Genomic DNA, 18,632 nt, shown 5'->3' on the forward strand with positions numbered 1-18,632 from the left:
GCTCGCGCCCTCCCTGTGCCGCCTCCTCCCCTCCCCCTCCAGGCTGCGTGTCTCGCTGTCACCCGCGGACCGCCAGCCGCCTTGCGAAACCTCGGGCTTCTCAAAGAAAGAGGAAATTGCTGGGGGCGGATGTCTGCAGGAAAGGGCCCGCCAGCAGCCCCAGGGGTTCTGCCGGGATGTGGGGTCCACCTGGCTTCCAGCTACCTGGAGGTGACGTCATGGCACAGGAGGCACCTTAGATTACTGGCCCAGGGCGGAGGGTGAGGCGGGGAGGGGGGGGAGAGGAAACCCTGTCCAGCCGCGGGGACCCTGTGGGGAAGGACTCCAGACTCCAATCCAGCTCCCTGCACCTAGCTGCTCTAGGGCAGGCGGCCAGGACAGATGGGGCACCAGGACAGGTGAGGCCATGGAGATAGGCCCTCGGTGCACCTGACACTCCATCCTCCCTGCCAGACTTCTCCAGACTTTGTCCCTTAGTGACCCGTGGTCTGGGTGATTTCCAAGACGCCAGGGTCCAGTGGGCCCAGAGGTTGGTTGTGCTTTCATACCGGCCTGAGCCTGCTCCTGAGCAGCTGCCCAGGCTGGCCCTGGGCTTTGGAGTGAGGGTGGCCCCTAGAGGTTCTCCTGCTTATGTCACCCGTCCCAGCGGGAGGTGCCCACTCAGGGGCCTTCACCTAGGTACACCAGGAGCCTGGGGGCTCCCAGCTGAAGCCCCTTGGAACAAGGGCCCCCAAGGGACCTGCACCATCCCTGGGATATTGGCTGGAGACATAGCCTGCTGACACCCTGGGAACAGGACCTCTGTGACTGTATCTACCTCCCTATCTTCTGGGCTGGGAAGGATCTCTGACACCCCAAGGTCCTGGGGATCTGTTGGTTGGCTTGGAGAAGCCACACCAGAAGCCCATTGTCCCTCAAGGGACACAATGACTGGATTTCCTGGGAAGCTGGGCAGACCGTGGGGCTGAAGTGGCCTTTTCCCTGGCCTCCTGGGCCCTGCTGATGGCGCAGTGGGGCGGAGGCTCTTCATGCATGCAGCGCCCCTGGCAGCCGGGCTGGCTCAACCGACTCCCCACCTCCCTCCTCCAGACCTGCGTTCCACATGTTCAGGAGAGCTGTGCCAGGGAGAGCCTGCGAGGGGAGGGCAGTCAGCTCTCAGGCCTGCCTTGGGGGGCCATGCCCAGGGGAAGGGGAGTGAGCCTTGTCCCTGGCCTCCCTGGTCACATATCCACTCTCTCGCCACCTGGTCCTCCCAGCCTGGCAGGAGGAAGAGGAGCTTCCTTGACCTGCCATGCCTGCCCACTCAGTGTCCCCAGGCCCCTCAGTCCCATGGCCATGGCCCTGCTACAGCCTTGCTTGATGCTGCAGCACAGCCTTGGCCCTTTTAAGGCCCAGCACTTCCTGACATTGGGCCAAGCCACCAGTTTTTCAGAATTGGTCCATGACATCAGCAGCTTGCCTTATCTGACCAGCAGCCCCATGGAGCAGGCAAGATCTGAGGTTGTTTCCACTTTACAACCAGGGGAACCAAGGCCCTGAAAACTTGGGGGCCCCCAAGCATACCAAGCTTCCTGATTCCTAGCCTTGACTGCCCATGCTGTCTGTGCCAACTCCCCATCATTCTGCCTTGCCCCAGGCTGTGGGCACCACACTATTCCTGCCTGGGACCCCCGTGGCTCTCTGCTCTTCAGCTGTGGGTCCCTGTTCTGTGTCACTGTGGGATATAGCAACAGGGGCCATGCTGGTGTTGATGAAATTGTGGGGGGCAGAGGGCATGGGCTGCCCACAGTCATCAGAGCACCTTCGTGCGGGCTCATGGCTGTGCTTCCTGACCATGGCAGCAGGAGCAAGGCACCCTCCCCACAACACTGTCTCTGGAAAGCAGGACAGCAGGGCAGTCCTAGCCACCTTTGACCACCAGCTGGGGACCCTGGGGTGTACTTGGGCAGACCCTACCAGCTGGCTGTGCCTGAGGGTCTCCTCCTACACCCTTCCCCTTCTCTCCCCAGTAGCAGGCTCCTTGACCTTGAACCTGGACCCACCCACCACTGTCAGAGTCACTTTTCTTATCACAGGCTGGGATGGGTGGGTAACTGTGCTTGGGCCCCTTCTCCTGGGGAGATGCCCTGGAGTCCCTCTGCGGGTAGGGGTTTCGGGAGAGAGGAGGTGCCCTAGTGCCTGCTCTAATTGCAACAGTTTCCAGTGCTTCACATGCCAGGAGGGCTTGGGAGTCTGAGCTCTTTGGGTGGGTTGGGGTGTGGGCAATAATTCCAGGTGATGCTGGTCCCCTGGACACTCCTAGGACGCCCTGGCCTTCCGGTTCTGGAGGTCTGGCTCACGGAGGAAGTCTTTGCTTCTAGCTAGTCCAGGTGGTCTGAGACCATCACAGGGAAGTAAAGTGCATGCCATCCTGGGCCTGAGGACCCTGGCAGGTCCAGGCTCTGGGGGGGCCAGGATGCATGCAGGGACTGGGTGAAAGGGACCCTGAGACCCAGTCCTTGAAGTTCCTCAGGGTCTGGGACAGGAGTTGTGGGTTCAGAGTGTGAAGTCCTCATTCAGCCCCAGGGCTTCAGGGCAGAGGCCACAATTTCGATTCAGACTCAGACGTTACTGGCAGCCTGGCAGAGGCACTGGGTGGGAGGAGTTTCAGAAACTTGGCCTGGTTTGGGAGGGGGTCTGTGTGGTGGCAGCAGGCTGCCAAGAGGTACTCCAGGCAGGCCCAGCCCACCCCTCCCCTTGGCAGTAGCTCACCTGTTTGTTTTTTGTAAATATAATACTTGTCATCTTAACCGTGCCTGAGTCTGTGGCCCAGGGGCATTATCACATTCCCAGGGCTGTGCAGCCGTCCCCACCTCCACCTGTAGGTCCTCCTCATCCCCCCACACTGAAGCCCTGTCCCCACTAAACACTGACTCCCCATCCCTCCCCTGCCCCGGGCACCCACCATGCTCCTTCCTTTCTCTCTGGACTTCACCACTCAGGGGGTCTCCTGTGAGTGGAACTGCAGTGTCTGTTTTTGTGACTGGTGGTTTCATGGGGCATCATGTCCTTGGGGATCATCCATTTTGAACAGATGTCAGAATGTCCTTCCTTTTTCAGACTGAATAATATTCCACGGTGTGAGTGACCCGTTTGTGCGTACCTACCCATAGGTGTGTGGTTGCTGGGTGGCTACTCCATCCACGTTTAGGCAACAGTATCAGTGTTACTGTGAAACACAGGGATACAAGTATTTCTTTGAACCACAGAGGCTCTAAGTCTCCCCTGGTTTTTGCTCAAGCCACAGGACCTACGACATGTCTGCCCACCGCGGCTGGGCTGGCAACAGTTCTGTGCTGGAGAGGGCTGGAGGCCTGTCCCTCTGCTCAAGCACTGGGGGCCCCAGCCTCTGCCTTCCTCCTAGACGGCGCCTCTCTCTTCTCACCCCTGGGCGCATGGGCACCCTGGTCTGTGCTGCTGGCTGAGGTCACTCCACAATGGATTTCTTAGGCTGCTGGGCCAACCATGGTGACCACTGGTTTCTCTCTGAATGCGAGCACTGTGACCGGGCTCCCACACTGTTCAGGTGCAGGCGACTTTCCCCAGACCTCAGGCCCTGCAGGCTGCTGCAGCTCATTCACACCTGGCTCGGCCTCAGGTGCCCGTCGGGCAGGTATGTCACCTGCCTGTCACCTCTTCCCTATGAGACCACTGCATAATCCCTCTTCAAAACCAAAGGACCTGTGCTTGGAGACAGGAAGGGGCTTTGGAAGTGCCAGGGGTGGTGGAGGTGGCCTGTGCGGTGTGGCTGGGGACTGTGCGCTCCCGTGCTGTGGTGGAGCCTCAGCCAGCACCTTCCTCCCCGCCGTGCCTGGGCCTGGGGAGACTGAGGCAGAGAAGTGACCGCACAGTCAGGGCGGCACCACCTGCCCCGCTGCCTCAGGTGAGAGTGTGGCGGTGACGGACAGCTGCCCTCTCAGGAGTGGTCAGGCCAGAGGACAGACAGGAGCTGGGCCGTTGGTGTCTCAGAAGAACGTTGGCCGTTGGGACATTTGGTCCAGAGGCCCTGCTCTGCCCTGGTCTCTGTTTGAGGAACAGGAAGAAGTGGAGTTGAAGGCTGGGGACGGCTCTGGAACCACAGGGCAGAGGTGTCACCTCCTGCAGGGTGGTCTAAGTTCAGTGAATGTCTGAGGGCCCTGGTTCCCTGATCTCAGGCTGCAGCAGATGACCCAAGGCGGGAAGGGCTTCCGGGGAAGGCAGGTAAGGAGGTGGCCCTGAGCAGCAGGAGATGGCAGCAGGGAGACACAGGGGGCTGGAAGCTTGGCCAGGTGAGCTGGGCTCTCAGGAAGGGAGTGCTGCAAGCCACCCAGGGCTCCGTGGGGTGCAGCCTGGGAGCTGGCGGCAGCACTTGGAGGTGTCCTGATTCTGCTCTGAAAGGGAGGAGTCCCCTGGGGGGAGCTGGGGACCCGGGCTGGGGAGGCTCAGCCTGCCTGGAGGGATGCTGTGGTTTCCTCCTGAATAAGAGGCCGTGTTCGTGGCCAAGAGGGGGGCTGGGGGCAGGAAGGCCCACTTCGGGGAGTTAGAAGGAACAGGGAGAGCGAGGCTGAGTGGCGGCTCCCGGCAGCACCCACAAGGTCTGTGGTCCTGAATCCTGCAGAGTACCTTCTACAGGAACGTGTCTTTCTCTAGAATGTTCTGCATCTTGGGCACAGACCTCAGTGGGTGGAGAGGAGGGCTCTGCATGGAGTGACAGAGGGAGGGGCTGAGGATCTCCTGCCGCCTGGGAACCTCAGTGGGATAAGGGGGAAGCCAAGACATGGGGGGAGGTGAGGGAGGGTGGGGTCTCTGGAGGCTGGGGGCAGGGTTCGAGTGGGCCCATGGGAAGGCAGGTGTGGGACCCTGTAAGACAGAGTGGTACGACTGGGGAGCGCTGGATGCAGGTGGTGGGCTGCCAGGTGCCTGGGTTTAGGGTGGAGAACTTCCAGATGTGTCATTGTCACAGACTTGAAGCCTGGGAGCAGTGTGAGGGGATGAGGAGAGGGTCCTGGGCAGCCTCTGAGTGAGAGTGAGGGGCTGCCGTGGCAGGGCCAGGCGGATGGCTTGCTTTACAACCTGAAGAAGAGAGGCCAGCATGTCCCAGCCCGAGGCAGGTGAGGTCAGAGGACCCACCAGGGCCACTGTAGGTCTTGCCTTTACTCCCGGTCACATGAGAGCCACGGGGCAGAGACGTGAGAAGAGAAGTGAGATTTGTGGCAGGACCCTCGGCTGGCGGGACAGATGGATGGACTCATCAATCCAGACAGGTGACTGCGGGCTGCCTGTGGGTCAGCCGGCATGTCCTTGACCTGAGAGGCAACAGGGTGTGCTGGCACCCGGGATGTAGGGTGTGATGGGCAGGGAGGAGCCAGGAGCCCCACGGTCAGGAGGATGGAGATGCCCACAGCCCTGGGAAGGGCGGTGGAGGTGCGGGAGTTCCTGGGGGTGGGTGCTGGGCAGCCTGGAGACCGGAGCCTGCGGCACAGCGAAGCCCTGCAGGAGAGAGACTGCGGTGGAACTGGGGCGCCATCCACATTTAAATGTTTCTTTCTCCTTTTTAAAAATTCTTGAGGCAAAATCCACATATGATAAAATTAACCGTTTAAAAGTGAAAACTCAGTGGCATTTAGAACATTCACAGTGTTGTGCAACCACCACCTCTAGCTGGTTCCAAAAATATGGCTTTCACAGATGATTTGCAGAGGAGGGAGCCCAGGCCCTGCCCTGGGTGGGAGTCACAGTGGGGCAGGCAGAGGCCGTGGGAGGCAGAGGCCGTGGGAGCCCATCGGAGCAGCTGTGGGGGTGGGATGGAGAGAGGGACTGTGGCAAATGGTGGGGGACGGTCTCATGGGAGTGACCCAGGAGGCCAGGTGGGTGCTGCCTTTGTGGGAGAAGGGCTGAGGGCTGAGCGAGGTGGGGAGGGGTGCAAACCCCTCGCCCACCCAGGGCCCAGATGTTCACTGGTGCCCACTGTGTTCAAGGCGTCCCCTTGCCACTGGAATCTGCCAGGGCCCTGAAGCAACATGGCTGTCTTGTGGATTCCAGCAGGGAGTGGAGGATGGGCAAAATGACAGACACCTGGTGACATGGAGTGTTGGAGCAGGTGCCACCACACAGGCCGGAAGGTGGAGCCTCAAGGAGCCTGTGTCTCAGTGCAGGGTGGGGTGCTGTGGATTGGGGGACAGCTATGCACACCCCGCATATGGGCCCTACTTTCTAAGACCCCTAGAGACCACTGTAAAGGGTGGTAGGCGCCAGAACCCCTCCCCTGAGGCTGGCCCTGAGGGGAGCTTGGCTCTCACCTGAGCTGCCCATCTGCCCCGCCCAGAGCCAGGTGGACTCACTGTCACACAGTGCTAACCTGTGTGTTAGCAGTGGAAGGGACAAAGTTCTCCAGACCAAGGCCACCAGGCTAGGCCACAACAGTTTCCAGCAACAGGGTCCTCTGCACCCCCTTTCCACACTGCCTGGGCCCCAGCCAAGGACACACCTGCTCCACCCAGCTCAGCCCCAAGATGTGCCTCACCTGCCCAGGTGCCTCAGACCAGTTCCCGGAAATGGTGAGGGGCTGAGTCACCTCAGGGAGAGGCAGGGCCAGGGGGTCAGAGGGAGGGTGGATGGAGCTGGGAGGAGGGGAGCTGGGGGGAGCCAGCAGCGGGGTCACAGCACGGCTTCCCCCACCAAGGCCAGGAGCACAGGGTGGCCAGGGTCTCTCACAGCACCTGGAGACCCTGGCCACCCTGGGTCTGGGAGGGGTCCCTGAAGACCGTGAGTGCATGCTAGGGGGCCCATCTTCTGGGATAGGTGGGCTCAGAGATGCACCAGTTCTGTTTGAAGTTCATCTCTGCTGGGGTGTAGCTGACACCCACCACACACCCACCTTAGACGCAGAGTTGGAAAAAGTGACCACAGTCACACTTCAGGTACGGGACATTTTCTCATTCCCAGAATGTCCTCAGGACCCTTCGCAGCCAGCCCTGCCCCCGGTGACTGAGGGTGCTGGGCATCTTTCTTGTGTCTTGGTAGAGTGTGTTGAGGTCTTTTGCCCACTTTTTGATTGGGTTGTTTTCCTATCACTGAGCTTGAATAGTTCTTTATCGGCTTTGCATACAAATTGTTTTATCAGATAAATGATCTGCAAATATTTTTTTTTCCTAGTGTGGCCTGACTTTCACTTCTTCAACAGTGGCTTTCAAAGAGCAGATTAAAAAAAAAAAAAAGTTCTGGGCTGGGTTTGGTGGTGCACACCTGTAATCTTAGTGGCTTAGGAGGCTGTGGCAGGAATATCAAAAGTTCAAGGCCAACCTCAGCAACTTAGTGAGGCCCTAAGGAACTTATCAAGAACCTGTATCAAAATAAAAAATTTTTAAAAAGGCCTGGGGATGTAGCTTAGTGGTTAAGTACCCCTAAGTTTAATCCCTGGTGCCAAATAAATAAATAATAAAAAATTTAAAAAAAAATTCTCATCAAGCCATTTTATCTCCTCCCACCCCTCAATTCTGATTTTGGTGCTGTATCTAAGAAAATCTTTGCCTAACCCAAGATCACAGAAAAATTTCTTCTGTGTTGTATTTTAGAAGTTTTATAGTTTGGGGGTTTACATTTAGCACTAGGAGGCAACTGGAGTTATATCTTGTATATGGTGAGCTGGAGATTGAAGTTTATTGCTTTGCAGATGATATCTAGCTGGTGGGAAAGTATTCTTTTTCTACTGATTTGCATTGGTATCTTTGTCAATAATTAATGTCTGCCTAGGGGTGGGTATGGTTTTTGGATTCACTGTTCTGAACCATTGATCTACGTATCCATTTTCATGTCAATGCCACACTGTCCTGATAATTGTAATTTTTCAGGTTTTTTTTAATACTTATTTTTTAGTTGTAGTTGGACACAATATCTTTATTTTATTTATTTATTTTTATGTGGTGCTGAGGATCGAACCCAGGGCCTCACACGTGCTAGGCAAGCGCTCTACCGCTGAGCCACAACCCCAGCCCTGATAATTGTCATTTGATAACAGGTTCTGAAAACATGTGGTGTTCTCCACCTTCGTCCTTTTTCTAAGCTATTTTCACTATTCTGTCTTGCATTTTAGAATCAACTTAAGTTCTGCTTTTAAAGTACTGTTAGAAATCGGATAGGTCTGCATTCAACTTATAGATTAATTAATTAATTAATTTTGGTGGGTACCAGGTATTAAACCCAGGGATGTTTTACCACTGAGCTACATCCCTCGCCCTTTTTATGTTTTATTTTGAGACAGGGTCTCACAGAGTTCCTTAGGGCCTCTCTGAATTGCTGAGGCTGGCCTAGAATTTGAGATCCTCCTGCCTCAGCCTCCTGAGTTTCTGGGATCACAGATGTGTGCCACCAGGCCCAGCTGAACCTATAGATTAATTTGGAGAAAGTTTGTGTGTCATGAAAGCAGGCTCTCCCTTCATATCTATAGATCCTCTTTAATTTCTCTGAGCAGTATTTTTCAGTTTTCTGTGTACTATGTTATCTTTTGTCCTTTATCCCTAGGCATTTCATGTATTTTGTTATTATAAATGGTGTTTCAAAAATTTCAATTTTGGTGTCCCCCTTTCACTTTGCCAAATGGACTGATGTCTTTATTGGTCATTCAAGTGGGGCAAAGGAAATGTTCTCTTAAAACTCAGGCAGATTGGGGCCGGGGATGTGGCTCAAGCGGTAGCGCGCTCGCCTGGCATGCGTGCGGCCCAGGTTCAATCCTCAGCACCACATACAAACAAAGATGTTGTGTCCGCCGAAAACTAAAAAAAAAAAAAAAAAAAAAAACTCAGGCAGATGAAGTGTTTGCCATGTAACCTGTCAGAGGAAGCAGATTGAAATAGATTTCCTGGAAGGTCTTACACAATTTGATATTAAAGCAGTTCTAGTTTTATAGCATCAAAAGTTTATGAAGTTTTAAATTATACTAGCGATTTGATTTGGTTTGTCTAGTGGTTCAGAGGTTGTCACCTCATCAGAAGAATAGCTGTAAAGTAGGGGTGTTTAGAGGGAAAAGAGGACAGGTGGAGGAAGGAGACTAGGTGAGAGAGGTGGCCGGGCACCCAGAGCTGATTGGAGTAAATCAAATCCCATACAAGTATGATTTTTGTCAAAAGAACCCAACTGTTATAACTATAATGCACTAATAAAAGAAAGCAACAAAGGGTTGTTTACTTCAAGGCCTCTTCCAATTAGATTAATAATTGAAAAACGAATCAAGACATCATAGCCTTGTTGGGTTATTCTGAGTAAATGATTCATGATTTATATAATAAATGGAGCTGTCAAAACCATTTTCTGCATTGCTGTTGTGTTTTTGATGAGACACTTATGAGAATTTAAAAAAAAATCAATTTTGAGGGTTGGAGTTGTGGCTCAGTGGTAGAGCACTTGCCTAGCATGGGTGAGGTACTGGGTTCAATTCTCAGCACCACATGTAAATACATAAAATAAAGGTCCATGAACAACTAGAAAAAAGATATTTAAAATATTTCATTTTCTGATTGCTTATTGTTAGTATATAGAACTACAGTGATTTTTGTATGTTTTTCTTGTATTCTGAAACCTTCCTAAAAGACTTATTAGTTCTAAGGGTTTTTAAAATAGAGTCCATTGGATTCTCTACATAGATGATTATGTTGTCTGTGAATAAAGACCATTTTATATCTCTCCCTTGTCAGCCTAGATGCTTTGTTGTTTATTTTTCTTTTTTGCATTATTATTATTATTATTATTATTATTATTATTATTATTATTTGATGGTGCTGGGGATGAACGCAGAGCCTAGTGCATGTGAGGCAAGCACTCTACCAACTGAGATATATCCCTAGTCCCCTTTTTTGCCTCATTGCACTGATTAGAACCTTCAGTTCAATGTTGAATAGTGGTCTTGTTTGTTTTTTTTAAATATATTTAGTTGTCAATGAGCATTTATTTATTTATATGTGGTGCTGAGAATCGAACCCAGTGCCTCACATATGCCAGGCAAGTGCTCTGCCACTGAGCCACAACCCCAGCCCAGTCTTGTTTTATTATTGATCTTAGAATGAAAACATTCAGTCTTTATCTTTTCTCTTTTTTCTTTTTGTAATACTGGGGATTGAACCTAGGGGCAGTCTACCACTGACTATGTCCCAAGCCCTTTTTCTTTTTTTATTTTGAGACAAGATCTTACTAAATTTCCCACACCTACCTTGAACTTGTGAGCCTCCTGGCTTAGCCTCCTGAGTATCTGGGATTATAGAGGTGGCCACTGCACCTGACTGAAAATAGTCTCTCTCAAGGAAGTGAGAAGTTCACTGTAGATGTTTTGTGAGGTATTCTGTGGGGATGTTTCCTTCTATCTCTAGGTTTCTGAGAGTTTTTATCAGGATGTTACATTTTGTCCAATGCTATTTTTGCTCCTATTGAGATGATCATATGGCTTTTCTCTTTTAAATCTGTAAATACGATGACACCGATTTTACTATCAAATATCAAACCAACCTTGCATTCCTGGTATAAACTCTGTTGATCATGATATTTTCTTCCTTCCTTCCTTCCTTCCTTTTTCTTCTCCTTTTCTCTCTTGTTCCCTCCTCCTCCTCCTCCTCCTCCTCCTCCTCCTCCTCTTTTTCTTCTCCTTCTTCTTCACAGTTCTAGGGATTGAACTAAGGGATACACTGTCACTGAGATAGATCCCCATCCATTTTTAGACAGGGTCTGACTAAGTTGCCTAGGATGACCTTGAACTTGCAATCCTCCTGCCTCAACCTCCTGAGTAGCTGGGATTATAGGCATGCACCACCATACTGGGCTATTCTTTTTAAGTATTATTGGATATGTACAAATTTTTATGGACATGTTTTGAATTCTCTTGGAGAAATACCTAACAGTAGAATGGCTGGATTATATGGGATATGTATATAGAGAGATATCTGTCTCCTCATCCAGCCCTGCCTGCTAACTTGTTAGAGGTGGTAGCACTAGAGGTGGCTGTAGCCTCTTGTGTCCACTTGTCTGGGCCTGCCTATCTCTCCCTCTAAGCAGGGGTTGGCAGACTTTTTCTTAAAAGCCAGATGACCTGAGGGCTGTTCAGTCTTGTCACAGAGCTCGCCCTGTAGGAGGACAGGCATGGTATGTTCATGTGAAACTCTGGTGCAGAAGGAGGCAGTGGGCCCAGGGGCCTAGTGTGGCGGCGGCTGCTGGAGGACCTGGACAGCCTTGCCCCACAGCTTCTGTGAAGCTGGACGGTGGGTAGGCACAGGCACCCCAGCCCTTGGCTGGGCAGGAACTTTTGGCACCTTAGTTCAGTCACGGAGCAATTTCCAGATGGGTAGATGAGGCCACAAGAAGCGAAGCCCTGGTTGTGGAGACACACTGTCAGAGCAGAATCCTTCAATATCACCATGCAGTGAGAAGTGGTGTCCCCGGGAGCCCAGAGATTGTCCTAGTTGGCTTCTTGTACCCACTGCCCCTTGCAGTTGGATGCCACTGTCCCGTCTTACAAACGGGGAAGCCAAGGCCACAGATGAGCTGGAGATTGTCTAAGGCCGTTCTCCAGCTGGGGACCTCATGTGCAGCCGTTGGCCAAGTGACTGTGAGCCGCCTGGTGAGGGTTTCTGGAGGAGATGGAGCTCAGGAAGGGAACTGGGTCTCTCCTTTCTGGGACATCAGTCCTTCCCCATGTGCTCTCCAGGAAAGCATGTGACGTCAACTCTGTTCTGCTGCACGAACAAAGCTCCTGGCACTAGCCTGGGTGCCGCTCTAGTGAGTGAGGGTGAGTAGCAGCCCAGGGCTCGTGAGGAAGCAGGGGAAGCCACCATCAAGGGGAGACAGACTGGCTCAGTCAGGGAGCCTGGCTGCTGTGACAAGAAGCTCCCACCCCTCAGACATGGAGCATGTGATCTTTTACTCTTGGCACAGTCCTGCCACGATGCCCACTTGGGCTCTCCTGGACGGGTCTCCTCTGGGCACTGACTCAAGGCCCAGGACCCTCCTAACCCTGAGCCCCACTCCTCCTTTATTAGAGCACCCCCCATCAGTCAGGGACCAGGGGATGTTCTCAGCCAGATCTGGAGGAACTGAAGTCGCTCTGCTCACATTTCACTGGCCAGAATTTGGTTGGTGGCTGTACCCAACTGCTGGCAAATATCTTGATCTCAATGGACCTCACCCAGGAGAGCCTTTGCAAAAAGCAGTTCAGAGGTGACTGTACCCCTTTTTAGGGAGATTGCTCTTTTGAGAACTCCTTCAGCCCCCAAAGCCCCCTCTGCTCAGTTATTATGATGGGGTGTGCAAGATGGGAAAGAAAATAACCAAGTCTCCCAACAAGCGCTCTCACCCAATTTAACAAGCCTCTTGTCCCCATGTTCACGTTGCCATGTTCAACATGAGAAATTTCAAACGTAGTTATTCCTCCACACTTGCCCACACCCCATTTAGATCCGACCATCATTAGCATTTTATCATATTTGAATCATTCGTTATGTACAGTAGATTTTTTTTAATATTTATTTTTTAGTTGTAGGTGGACACACAATATCGTTATTTCATTTTTATGTGATGCTGAGGATTGAACCCAGTGCCTCACGTGTTCTAGGCAAGTGCTCTACCACTGAGCCACAACCCCAGCCCCTAATTGACCTTGTTTTTTATTTTTTTGGTACTAGGGGTTGAGCTCAGGGGTGTTCCACCACCAAGCTACATTGTCAGACCTTTTTATTTTATTTGGAGACAGGGTCTTGCTAAATCGCCCAAGCTGGCCTTGAATTTATCATCCTCCTTCCTCAACCTCCTAGGTCGCTAGGATCACAGGCGTGTGCCATTACAGCTTTCTTGAATTTTATAAAATAAACTAGATACCAAGATGCATCATCTCTAAGTATGTCGGTGCCAAGTTGGGCCACAAGGCCGTCATCGCCCCTGATAACCTGAGTGCTGACCACCGATTGTCCCCCCATGCACTGTCCATCTGCTGCATCCCTCATGACTGTGGTGGGACCCGTGGGCCATGTCCTGCGTTGGTGTGAGGTCTCTCTCAGACTCAAACCCTCTCCGGGTTTTCTCTTCCAACCTCAGCTCCTTTGCTCTGGGATGATTTCTGCAGGCAAATGTCCCCAGCGCAGCCACCCAGAAGGTGTGTGTGTGTGCGTCCAGCCCTGCTGGGGTCTCTGGAATCCTGGGTGCTGGTCCAGCCCTGGGGCCCAGCACTCGCCATGGCCCCTGGGTGGATGGACTCTCAGCAAATCTCTGGAGTTTCTGTGGGGAGTACTGTCCACATTAGGGAGCATCCAGGACAGCCAGCTGGAATTACTCCTCTGGGGGAGGCAGGGAGCCCTGCTTGGGCCCAGAGTCGGGTGGCCCCAGGGATCATTCCCGCAGCCTCCCCTTGAACAGAGGGGGGTCGAGGCTTCCATTCAGGGGCCCTCGTGACCCTGATCTGAATATCTGTCCACCTTCCAGTGTCCCTGTCCGAGCCTCCCTGACATCTACCTTTCCATTCCAGACCCTGACTGGGCTTCCTACACCCTGGGCGTGTTCATCTGTCTGAGCTGCTCTGGAATCCACCGGAACATTCCCCAGATCAGCAAGGTGAAGTCCGTCCGCCTGGATGCCTGGGATGAGGCCCAAGTGGAGGTACGGGGCTGAAGAGGGACAAGGGGCGTGGGCGGAGGGTAGAGGGACCACATGCCGGGGGACCCCAGACCCCATCTCTCTGGGCTTCAGACACCTCTGAGGTCCCTCCAATATCTGGGGCTCCAGGCAGCTTGGCCATGACTGGTGAGAGGCTCTTCCTGCCCCCAGGGGGCTTGGGCTGGCCCAGGACTGAGGCTTTTATTGCTGACCCTTGTGGGGGCCACAGAAGGACACCCCATACAGAGTAGAGGGGACGTGACTGGGGGATAGCTGTCCGTCACAGGGTGAGGGGTTTGCTCTAACCCTTGATGGGAGCTGTGGAGACAGGGTCTTTGAACCTTGGTGACAGATCTGAAAGCCCAGCCCTACCCTGCCTCAGCTGCTGGTGACTGGGGTATAGGAGGCTCTCCAGGTGAGAGCAGGTGGGGCCAGGAGGCCTCGGGGGGATGGGGTGGGTCTGGTGGCACTTGTCCCCCACACACCTGGGAACAGCAGTTTATAACCCTGGAGCTTGTTGGAAATGCAGTCCAGGCCTGTGTGGCCTGCAGACTGCAGGCACCAAGGCTGTCCTGCGTGCTGTGCAGCAAAAGGTGTCCCTTGCCCCGTGAATGCCTGTGGGACCCCAGCAGAGTGAGGCCTTGGGGCTCCTGGGGCTCCTTGCTCTGGACCCCTGGATAGACATTTGGTTTGTGGTATCTTTTGGTTGGCAGCCTCGGTTTCCCTCTCTGAAAAATAAGTAGGATGGACCTTAGATTGTCCCCGTCTCTAGTGAGAATCAAAGATCAATGTCAAGGGGGTGCAGTGGCACACATCTATAATCCCAGCAACCTGGGAGGCTGAGGCAGGAGGATCACAAGTTTGAGGCCACTTTGGCAACTTAGGGAGGCCCTGTCTGAAAAAATAAAAAGGACTAGGGTGTAGTTTCGTGATAAAGCACCCCTGCATTCAATCCCCAGCCCTCTATTATGATGATGATGATGTTTTATTTTGAGGCAGGGTCTCATAAGTTGCACAGTGTCTCACTAAGCATCTGAGGCTGGTCTTGAACTTCTGATCCTCCTGCCTCAGCCTCCCCAGCTGCCGGGATCATAGGCGTGCGCCTCTCCTCCTCTTTTCTTCACGTTTCGTGCATGGTTCTCTTTTCAACTTTATATTCTTCTATAACATCTTTCCATTTCATATTTCTTTCTTTCTTTTTTTTTTCAATGCTGGGGATGGAACCCGGTGCCTCCTGCATGCTAGGCAGGCGCTCCACTGCTGAGCCACACCCCAGCCCTAGAACGTCTTTTTAAACAAACGTCTCATTGACTAAATTCATGTACCAAACAATTCGTCCACTTGGAGCGCACGGCTTAGTGGTTTTAGCGTATTCTGAGTTGTGCCACCAACATCCCAGCTGATTTTAGACATTTTCATCACCTCAGAAACATACCCCTTTTCTTTTGGGTGTGACCTCCTCCCGAGCCCTAAGCAGCCACAAACCCTCTCTATAGATCTGCCTATTTTGGATATTTGACAAAAATAGAATCGCATACCAGGAGGCCTTCAATGCCAGGCCCTCCGTGTTCCGCTGTGTTGGTGCCACGCTCCCTCCTGTGGCTGATGTTCCAATGTGTGGATGCCCACAGCATGTTGGTCCAACCCCCGAGGGACCCTGGCTGGCTCCGCCTGTTTAGTGTTTTTGTTTTTTTTTTTTTTTGTACCAGGGATTGAAGTCAGGGGCGCTTTTACCACTGAGCCACATCCCAGCCATTTAACAAAAAAAAAAAAAAAAAAAAAAATTTTGAGACAGGGTCTCACCAAGTTGCTTAGAGTCTCACTAAGTAGTTGAGGCTGACCTTGAATTTGAGATCCTCCTGCCTCAGCCTCTCAAGCTGCTGGGATCACAGGCTTGCACCACTGTGCCCAGCTTGTTCAGTATATTTTAACAACTTGGTAGCATTTGCACATGTCACACATCCAACAGCTTCAGCAGAGCATGAGTAGGACACAAGCCCCTCCTGCCCTTGACTCCAGCCTCCCCCAACCCCTGGAGGCAACCAGGGCCAGGGTTTTGTGCATCTTTCTGGGACACCAAACTATGGGTACAAGCGTGTGTGCATCTTATAATCAGTGCTGGGACCTTCTTATCCAGTCCACGGTTGTGACATTGTCCCTCAAGTGGGTGAACCACAAGTTCCTCACCCATCGCCGCTCCGCCCCCCGCCGCCCCCACAGACATTCAGGTTGTTTCCAATCTTTCTCTGCCCTGATGGTTGGGTAGATGAACTGCCTCATCGTGTGGGTGACTCTGCGTGTGTGGGAATGGACCGGTGGCCTAAATTCCTAGTGGTGGAAGTTCAAGATCAAAGGTCACATAGCTTTGTATTTGGCAGGGGTTTTGCCCAACTGCACCTTGGCTAGGTACACGCCCCACCCAGCGTGAGTGTTGCCACCCCTGCCCACAGGTGGCCCCTGGTGGCTTTTGTGCTGATCGGATAGTGCAGAGGCTCTCAGGGCGGGTCTGAACTTGGGATTTCTTATCTTGCCTGGAAGGGATCCTCAGGGATGCTTCCCCTCAGGACCGCTCTTCCCACCCGTCTCATCTTGGCTGTGTCTCTCATCTTGGTTTCTTTTCACCCTCTGAGAAATTTGTGGAAAACCGTGTTTTTCAGCTTTGCTCATGGTGGTTTTAGCGTGGAAATTTTTCTCCGTTGACCTTAGTCAAACCGATCCTTTTCTTTTGTGGTTTGAGGGTTTATCGCACACTTAGCGAGGTGCGCCCATCCCAGTGTTATTGTTTAATAGCACCTCTGCTGAGATCTCATCCACACACTTCCAATTCATCGTGGTGAGGTGGACAGGTCAAGAGTGGCCTCCGCGCTGGGCAGCCCTAACCACCATCTAATTCCAGAGCACTTCCCTACCCCACAGCAGAGCCTGGCTCCACAGCAGCCACGCCCCATGTCCCACCCCTCCCCAGGGGCAGACCCGCCCAGGCTCCAGGTCTGCCTATCCTGGCCACTGCCTGTGCCTGCCCAGCTCACACAGCAGCGAGGGCCCTTGCGTCTGGCGGGTCTCCCTGAGCTCACCACGTTGGCCCTTGTCAGGGCTCACAATGGCACCACCATGAGCGCTTGGGCCACAGTCTGTCCAGTGGCCAGTTGATGGGACTTGGGTTGTTTCCATATTCTGCTATTTTGAGTATATTGCCAGGAGCACATCTCCTCTCCCCGGAGTGGGGCAAGTCAGCTGGTCCTCGGGGGGACACTGTCCAGCTCACATGTTCATCTGCGGCCCAGGAGGCTGGAGAGTCTCACATTGCCAGGTCCCGCTGGGGTCACAGCCATCTTTGTGGTGAGGGTGTGGCTCACTGCGGCTTTGACTGGCATCTCCTTGGTGGGTGGTGCTGACCGGCCCGCTGTGGGTCTTCTTTGGATCAATGTCCATTCACATCCTTTACCAGGGAAAAATGGAGTTCTTGGGCTGGGGCTGGGGCTCAGTGGTAGAGCGCTTGCCTCTCATGTGTGAGGCCCTGGGTTCGGTTCTCAGCACTGCGTATACAGAAATGAATGAAATAAAGGTCCATCAACAACTGAAAATAAAATATTTTAAAAAATTGAGTTTTGGGGCCAGGGTTATGGCTCAGTGGTAGAGCGCTTGCCTAGCATGCCTGAGGCACTTGGTTTGATATATATATATATATATATATATATATATATATATATATATATTTACCAATAAAGGTTAAAAAAATATTTTTTCTTTTTTTTCATTATTAAGCAAGAATTATTTGTGTATTCTGGACACAAATCCCTTATCAGATGTGGATTTTTCAAATAGTTTTCCCTCATACTGTGGGTTGATTTTTAGCTTTCTTTTTTTTTTAAATGCAAAAAGTACAGTTTGTATTTTTAAGGTGCTATGTAATTATTTTTTATTTTTGAGGAGACATTTACATCATAAAATTAACTATATTATTATCATCATTATCATATAGAGTACTGGGCATGGAACTGGGATGCTCGGCCCGTGTGAACCACACCCCCAGCCCTTTCTTTTCTATTTTTATTTAATTTATATTTATTTAATTTGGACCTGGGGATTGAACCCAGAGGTGCTTTACCACTAAGCCACATCCCCAGCCCTTTTTATTTATTTATTTATTTATTTTTTTAGTTGTGGTTGGCACAATATCTTTATTTATTTATTTATTTATTTATTTATTTTTATGTGGTACTGAGGATTGAACCCAGTCCCTCACACATGCAAGGCAAGTGCTCTGCCACTGAGCTACAGTCCCAGCCCCTTTATTTTGTATTTTGAGATAGGGTTTCATCACGTTGCATAGGACCTCGATAAATTACTGAGGCTGGCTTTGAATTTGCGATCCTCCTGCCTCAGCCTCCCGAGCCGCTGGGATTACAGGCGTGCACCACTGCCACCGTGCCCAGCTCACTTTTTATTTTGAGACAGGATCTTGCTAAGTTGCCGAGGCTGGCCTGGAAGTTGTAGTCCTCCTGCTTAGCTTCCTGAGTGGCCGGGATTCCTGGCCAGGCCACTGTCTGGCTGCTTGTTAATTTTTAAAATAAACTTTAAAATCATTGCTAGCTTTGAAAGTTTCAATTCCTACTTTTTGGGTGAATTGTACAAAATACATAGACTAACAGAGGAGAGGAGGGCTTTCCATCTTCCCAGGTCTTTGTTCAACGTTTCTCCTGCATCCTTTAAGAACGGGGTGCTTGGAGCCCACCTGTAATCCCAGTGATGTGGGAGGCTGAGGCAGGAGCGTTGCAAGTTCAGGGTCACCCAGGGCAACTTAGCAAGGCCCTGTTTCTAAATGAAAATGAAAGGTCTGGAGGTGTTGCTTAGTGGTTAGCACTTGCCTAGCATGTGTGAGACCCTGGGTTCTATTCCCAGCACTGCAACAATAACAAAAGAGAAGAAGAAGGGGGAGGGAGGGGTGGGGCAGGGGATGGGGGAGGGGAGGAAGGGGAGGAGGAGAAAAG

General features: G+C 52.0%; 1 protein-coding gene and 1 non-coding gene across 2 annotated transcripts in view; both read left to right on the plus strand.

Annotated features, from left to right (window-relative positions):
• The first annotated feature begins 8,591 nt into the window (after nt 1-8,591).
• Nucleotides 8,592-8,700, plus strand: LOC125611193. Its single transcript, XR_007341337.1, has one exon. It is a non-coding gene; the product is annotated as a small nucleolar RNA SNORA27 (small nucleolar RNA).
• Nucleotides 8,701-13,509: 4,809 nt separating this feature from the next.
• Adap1 (ArfGAP with dual PH domains 1) overlaps nt 13,510-18,632 on the plus strand; it is a 29,590-nt gene continuing 24,467 nt past the window's right edge. Inside the window, exon 1 of the mRNA XM_015502069.2 lies at nt 13,510-13,644. The gene's annotated coding sequence lies outside the window, so the exon portion shown is untranslated. The remainder of the gene's footprint in view (nt 13,645-18,632) is intronic.

The sequence above is a fragment of the Marmota marmota genome, unplaced genomic scaffold, assembly GCF_001458135.2.
Source record: "Marmota marmota marmota unplaced genomic scaffold, marMar, whole genome shotgun sequence".
NCBI lineage: Eukaryota > Metazoa > Chordata > Mammalia > Rodentia > Sciuridae > Marmota > Marmota marmota.